This window comes from Liolophura sinensis, chromosome 1 (genome assembly GCF_032854445.1).
Source record: "Liolophura sinensis isolate JHLJ2023 chromosome 1, CUHK_Ljap_v2, whole genome shotgun sequence".
NCBI classification, from domain to species: domain Eukaryota; kingdom Metazoa; phylum Mollusca; class Polyplacophora; order Chitonida; family Chitonidae; genus Liolophura; species Liolophura sinensis.
In genome coordinates, this window is record NC_088295.1 from 86,552,325 (window position 1) to 86,559,855 (window position 7,531).

General features: G+C 34.8%; 1 protein-coding gene across 1 annotated transcript in view; it reads right to left on the minus strand.

The window, feature by feature from the left end:
- Positions 1-6,789, minus strand: part of LOC135461956 (serine/threonine-protein kinase DCLK3-like) — a 30,748-nt gene extending 23,959 nt beyond the window's left edge. Inside the window, exons 1-2 of the mRNA XM_064739260.1 lie at positions 6,724-6,789; positions 4,247-4,411 (exon numbers count right to left, since the gene is read on the minus strand). The gene's annotated coding sequence lies outside the window, so the exon portion shown is untranslated. The remainder of the gene's footprint in view (positions 1-4,246; positions 4,412-6,723) is intronic.
- Positions 6,790-7,531: the final 742 nt, after the last annotated feature.

Sequence of the window (7,531 nt, forward strand, 5' to 3'; positions counted from 1 at the left end):
TTTTGCATCCATGCCTGCATGTACCAGTGAGTCAACTTGTTTACACAAGTCAAAGCGACAAGATAAACCATTTCTTTAAAGTAAGATATGGAATTTAGAAATACAAATGCAACATATAGATGTACAAATGTACACGTACATGTATACGAATTTAATAAGATATGAAAATAAGATATGAGATAACCTAGGCATAACTCCATTCAATTATTATCTGTGTGACAAATACCCAAAACATCATTTGTCTACCTGCCAGGCATAATGACCCTACAAAAACAGCAGTTTACCATCTCTAATCTCGTACTTCAAAAGCAATGGTCAATAACGAAAATGTCAAATTTCTTGCCTTTCATGGTACAGAACTTTGTTACATATATGTGTAATGCTCTCATTTCATGTGTAAGGTTTTGTTCAGGTGTACATGAATGTATTACCCCGATCTACAGTTTACCATATATCACCTCAGCTCAGGTACATGTGCAAATGCATGTACATGTATTACAAGTTGAGGTGTGTACAATAAAGTAACCGAATGCAATCTGTGTTCCATGGTCAGGTTAATCCTGTAGACTTATCACAGAAAGGTAAAGACTTCAGAATGAGATTATGCTGCCTTCCAGGCCAGGGAATGTGAAAGTCTACAAGCTAGCCTGCAGTATATGCTTACATATTACATGTTCTGTAAATGTATTAAGTTTAACCTTGTTGCAACTATCAAACGAGATTGAAGTTTCTCAAGAAATAAGTTTAAAAAAGTGCTATGATCTAGAAAAAAAATATATATTGTGTCATATATTAACGTCATCATACTGTAATATTTACTTTAAGAACATGGGCTTTTAAAGTCTGATAAACATTGATTTAGGTTTACAAACAGTCACATTATGAACTAAAATTATATCTGCTTATTTAGCTGCTGATTAACACTCTTGAAGGTGCTAAAATTTGGAATTCATAATATACAAATAATAATTCAAACAAGTAATAATGGAAACTTAAGTTTGAGCTTGCACAATTGTGAGAATTTGTGAGATTCACAGTTACATATCCTCTGGATTCTGCAAGGATGTTGAGTTCTTGAAAACACAAACAATACAACAGGAGAAATTTACTTACCAACTGTGGTATCGATAAAAGACAAAACTGTGTCATGAATGAGTTACCAGTATACGGAAATGTAGGGAACTCTCATCAGCATAAGCCTATACTTCTGACGAGACAGTTTGTTATTCAGTCTTAATTTTTTTATGTTTTCAATATTTAGACCTTTAAGCATCACTTAAATTGAAATCTAAATACAGTCTTGTGCCTGTTGCTATGGTTATAACCCAGAAAAACATACACTTACTGGTTGCTAACAAATGGTCCACACAAGAAGTGAAACGAGAAACAGCGAGATCCAGTGAGAGTTTAAAAACGGGCAGTATCCAGCGAGTTCTCATTTGTTCAGGTAACTGTAGGTTTACACCTGCCAGGTACATGTAAATGACATATTTCTGTGACCACCTGAAGCTCACAGACAACAGGCCTCTGGAATCCTAACAACTCTCTTAACCACCAACTCGGTGGATAGCAACATCAAATTTACATATTCTATTCACAAACAAAATCTACAACATCATTGTAATCCCAAGCATAAATCTTTTGACGTCTCAATGACATTTACATTTTAGAGAAGTATCAGATACAGACATAGTTTTTAATGCTCTGCACTGTTTAGTCAAGTCTCAAAAGGGCTGTTTGAGCACGCCCCTAGAAACACACTAAACATTGTGTGTAAAATTACTGCATGTTTACATTAACAGTAGTTTGGTAACTTCAAGGGGACCAGAAGACAGAGTGACACAATTACATGTACATATGGATGTAATTAAAACTTGTTTTCAACCTTTTTTAAATTGATTACAACATTATCCCTTCCTTTTAAACTAACAATAATCTATAACCTGAGATCAATGAATTAAAAATCAATGGATTCCACAGTAATGAAAGACTACTGATTGATCAAATTTGACTCTGGAATAGAAGGTGTGAGAGACAGAACTTCAATAATTCTAAGAATTATGGCTATGCTCACAATGTAGATTGTTATCTCTGACCATTTGACATTTAGACAAATAAAATTACATCTATATTTAACAAGATCTGTATCAACATATCCCTTCACATTTCTGAGGAAGGAGGGAAGTGGCTACATATATGTATACAATGTATATATGCTTGCATATAACAATATATGCAAGCACTATTAATACTTTTTCCCTAAAATTGACAAACACACTTTCATGAATTACATGAATAAAATTAATAGATTTAGCCAGGTTTTGAAATCAAAGTGTCTCATTTACAAATTTTACTTATATTCACATGTAGTAAGAAAAGGGCGTCTCATGAACAGCAATTGCTATAAAGACTTACATTTGTGAGAAAGGCAAAACTAAAACCACAATTATGGTACATGTACATGTAAGCTTTGTCTAGCTGTCTGGTGAATGCATGCAAGGACAACACACACTAACAGTGGTCAGAAATCCCACACTACATCAGTCTAATATAAAACTTATCACTATCATCACAGTGAAGTGAAGACACCAGACACCCCACCGAGTCACATTACACCAACTCTGGGCCAACCAGTCCTGGTTGCTCTAATTACCCTCTCACTGCTGAGTGGAAAACGAGGCAGCAACAATTATCATTTTCAAAGTCTTGGGCAAAGGTTGGATCCCATGTTTGATTGCGGTGGGCACTCTACATCATAAATGAGTACTTGAATCCATACTATATAACCTAAAATCTATCTGATATTTTTAAACTATTTTACGTGAAAAGACACAGGATAATATAGATATTTATATACTTATTTTATAAGTACCGCTGAAATACATATTAAAAATATGCACCAAAATATCCTGCGTAATTTTTATCATCTCACACAAATGTATACTGGTACAAAACACTGGAGCATTGGATGAGATGTGCCCAAACTAAAGCATGCTTAGCTGATGACAATCCAATTACCACAAAGTGAACTGGAGAATCATAAAGGGCCTTTGGGAATACATGTAGTTTAATTAATGCCATCTCCTCAAGTATGGATCAAAGGGAATAACCAAACCGGCAAAAAACAATGTGGCATGGTAAAGAATTAAAAGGGGATGAGCCTCAAAGCACACTGTGTGCTTGTAGACTGAGACTACTATATCAACAAGTTCTTAGCATGTCATGTACAGCAGTGACAGGAAAATCAGAAAAGCAAAACTACTGTCATGGATTTAAACTGTATTATTAACATATCTACATATATATACTGGCATCTTTCTAATAATATAAAACTGATTGTCCCACAATGATCTGCAAGACCTAATACTATATCTAGACTAATAAAATTTATCATTATTGATAAATTCTTAAAAAAAAAAAAGAGAAAAAAAAGAAGAAAAATAGCAAGCCCAACTTGAGAGAGATTATGTACTTTCAGATTCAAAAACCAAAGCCTTTGAGTACAATAATTCCATCAAAGAATTGAATCCCCTGTCAATAGACTGACCAAGTCAGATCCACTGGTCATTCAGAGAATTTCATATTCCTGTAAGCTGTAGGAAATTACTTTATCAACTTTTTTCAGTGGTCGAGCTTCCAAGCAGACAGCAACAATTTAATCTGACCAAACACTGGAAAAAATTAGATAACGAGAACAGAACTGTATACATTTATAACTTATTTCTTCTGATATTTATATTGATTTCTTAGTACATGGGTTTGAAAGTCCACACAAGTAACTGGTATCTCAAGATTAAATATTCAAGTTTATTTACCAAACACTACGTATGTGACGATTAAATGAACAAAAAAAAAAAAAAAAAAAAAAAAAGAAGAAATGACGATCATAACAACAAACCTGTTACCTTTGAACTGACAGTAAAATCCAAATCTGGAGACTACCATTACTGCTTAAAGACTTGTGGCCAGTGGTAGTAGAAAATCTGCATGTCTACTTTAGAAAAATCGGTAGGAAAGTCGTTTACCAGATGTCACTAATTAACATTGTACAGGCTCAATTTACTAAAAAACCAATAACACCTATGAAGGTCTTTATCATTGATATGACATTAGGCGTAACATTCAAAATGCTTTACTCAGATTTCATAGAGTCTGATAAAGCATGTGTACAGTACATCAATGATTAGATGTGTTATAAATAATAAAACATGTTTCGTTCCTAACCACACAACACAGTCCAACTCACCTGTTAAAAACTGCAGTTGAGGTTTGCTGTTTATCATGGTCAACAAGGCGAGCACTGTAACACCTATCTGGTGATATTCACACCTGGGAGTGATGTTTGCCAGGTAAACCTTGATATACACCCTACCGATAACAATGAATCAAGGCTGAGTTGGTTCTGAGGTCCCTGTAAAATGTAACCACATTATAACACATTAAAAAAAAAAGTCAGGAACCCTGTTAAGTAGAGGGGTCTATGTTGACACAAGCGCATTGACTTGAGTAACGAATTAAACATGATAAGACCAGAAGATAAGAACAGGTCACCTATCTAGTGAATATAATACTACTTGTTAACACTTGCTATTAATAACAGAGCAATTTTGATAAAGTTTATTTTTATTTGCCATATCTGTACAGACTTATTATATTACACGTAATCTTACAATGGGAAATCACATCGACTTGACCTTGTCATATTTGTCAGGGTCGCAGTTCTAACTTGCAGTTTTAGCATTCCAGCTGTTTTTCTACTGGCAGTACTGAGATAACATTGATATCCATCTGCATGACCTGTCTAAACATGATCCTCAAACTTCAAAGACATGCACCTACAGCAGTTGTGCAAATTTTATGCACAATGGTGAAGGACAAAGTTTGTTTTTGCTGTATGTGAATTGGGAAGTGTGTTACATGTATTTACCTTCAGGTACAATTGCACAATTAAACCCAGGCACCAACAATGCCAACTATACTGGTAGCATGCCTACAGAAACTGTGGTCTGGTGTACATTAATACAATACATTTAAAATGTCAGCCTTAACTCAAGGAGGGGGACTGTCTATATTATAAGCACTATATTTCAAGCATATTCAAATTGTAAATTGTAGAGGTCCTAAATACAAAGAAGGACAAATAACCAGAATTTTTCTAAATTTTGATGGTAGTAATGTGCTGATACATTTTATAAAATATTTATTTATGATACATATTTGGTTTACATGTACTGTATATATACACTATCTGCAATTTGGAAAACACGTCTACATGTATAGTCAGCTCTAGGTAACAGATTTTAAATGGAAATGTGTCTGTCCAAAAACAACATGCAAACTTGTACAGAACATACATGTACATGTGAAATAGTAATTTTCTTGAGAAAAAAAAAACAGAGTATGCTATCAAAAACTAACAGCCTACTCTTAATTTTGGGTGAGATCTTAAACAGCAGGAAATTATTTAAAACAGAGTTGCCTTCAGTCTGCGTCTCATCTGGGTATTCAGCATGCCAAAGACCATTCAGCATGGGCTAAACCAGGCGGATGACCAGGGGTCTAGTTATGATAAAATCTGCTTGTCCACCTAGATTTTCAAAATGGGTAACTGCAGATACCTTTCAGGTGCGAACTTTAAATAACTGGTAATAGTTTCCATTGTACTTCCATTGGTATGCTATATTCCTTAATGTATATTTAGAGATAGCCACATCAATATCATGTGTTTTATGCAAATTTTCTATAAAGCCATGAATATGTGTTAAGGTCCTCCAGTAAACTTGGGATGGTCGTGGATTTCCCCCGGACTATGCTCGGTATCCTCCCACCATAACACTGGCTGTTGTATACGTGAAATATTCTTCAGAACGGTGTAAAACTACAATCAAACAACACAAATCAATAATGGGCCATGAGTTTGGCCACTATCCAAAGTGAATCTAGCCAAATGTATGGTGGGGATGGAAAAATTCACAGATCAAATGTTTACGCCTTAGAAACTCTTGTGTTGCAAAGAACCAGTGAAACATTTTACCTGATTTTGGAGAGTAAAATTTTATCTTGTGTTGAGTTTGATGGGCTGTACAAGAGAGAATTCAAAACCATACATCTGTTAACAAACGATAGCCTTACTATTTATCCCTCAGACTGGTTTCTGTTTGGGTATGCTATTCTCTTGGTACTGCTTGCACTTTTGTTTAATATTGTAATGATATTGTAATTAATAATTTTGAAATGAGGTAATGCACAAATGCAAAGTGAAGCATAGTCATTAATATGACATACATCAGATGCAGAAAAGGACTAAGGACAACCACGTTATACAGCAGAAAACATCTTTATATGTGGTTGAGAAACAAGGCTCAGTGCAGGGTAAGTGCTTGCAAAGTTGCATGATGATAGTGCTTCGTTTGTAAGCCTAGGCCCATACGTACTACAGGAATACCACAATGACATATCTTGTGGTGACACAATCATACAGTCATTCAGCCTGACAGACTTTATAATAATTAACAAGAGGTTCCTCATTCAGCAGCTGTCATTCACACATGGCTTTTTGTGTCGTGTTGCCAAGGTAATTATGTCAACGACAATCAACAAAAAACGAGTGTTTGGTAATTTTCACTTTCTCGGGGTTATGGAATATATATATCAACCCTTATGTATTCAGACCGTATAATGTCATTATATCAAGAAAAAATACATTTATTTTGCATGCCTTACCTGAAAATGTACAAGACTTGAGCGATGACAAACGAGTCAGATCTGTCAGATGGCAGCCATTTTGATACAAACCGCGCTGTGTGGTTACAGCGCCCCCTTTCGGCCTTATCGGGTAAACCCACCGACAGCCAGTCGTTGGAGGGTCAAATAAATAATTCATGCATTTAATTTGAGCGTCTTCTGTCTGGAAACAACCCAGTGGCATTTATACGTGGCATTATTATAGATCCATACAGAAGTGTGTACGTTGATGGTCACTTACCCTATTTTCTACTGTTTTATTTTACCGAGCTTTTCTGGATGACCATTCATGTTGACCCTTAGCCCGCGCACCTGCTGAAGAACCCACCATTTAATTGTTTATCTGTGATACGGTTACAAATCCGTTACCTTCTCTGTTGATCTGTCTTAAAAACAAAATGATAAAAAAATGTAATTTATTGTAGTGAAATTTGTGTGTTGGCAGATCACCTATTCCATTAGAATTATTTCACTGCTTTGTTTTTACCAGCTTTTTCGGATAATCACTTATTTTAACTCTAGATAGCTACATGTAGGCCTATATAGATTCGCGCAGCTGGTGACCCTTTTTCTGATATACGTATAACCATTATCTTCTCAGATGAACTTTCGTGGAAACAAAATAATTTTAAAAAGTTGTATTCTAAATGAAATACAATTAAACACTCATTTCCTTGAATAAATGTAATTCACGCAGACCTGCTTCATCCTTTGAAATAGTGTTGATGAAAAATAAATATATAAAAAAATACTTTTATTCATGTGAATAAAGAATTCAAAATCTAGA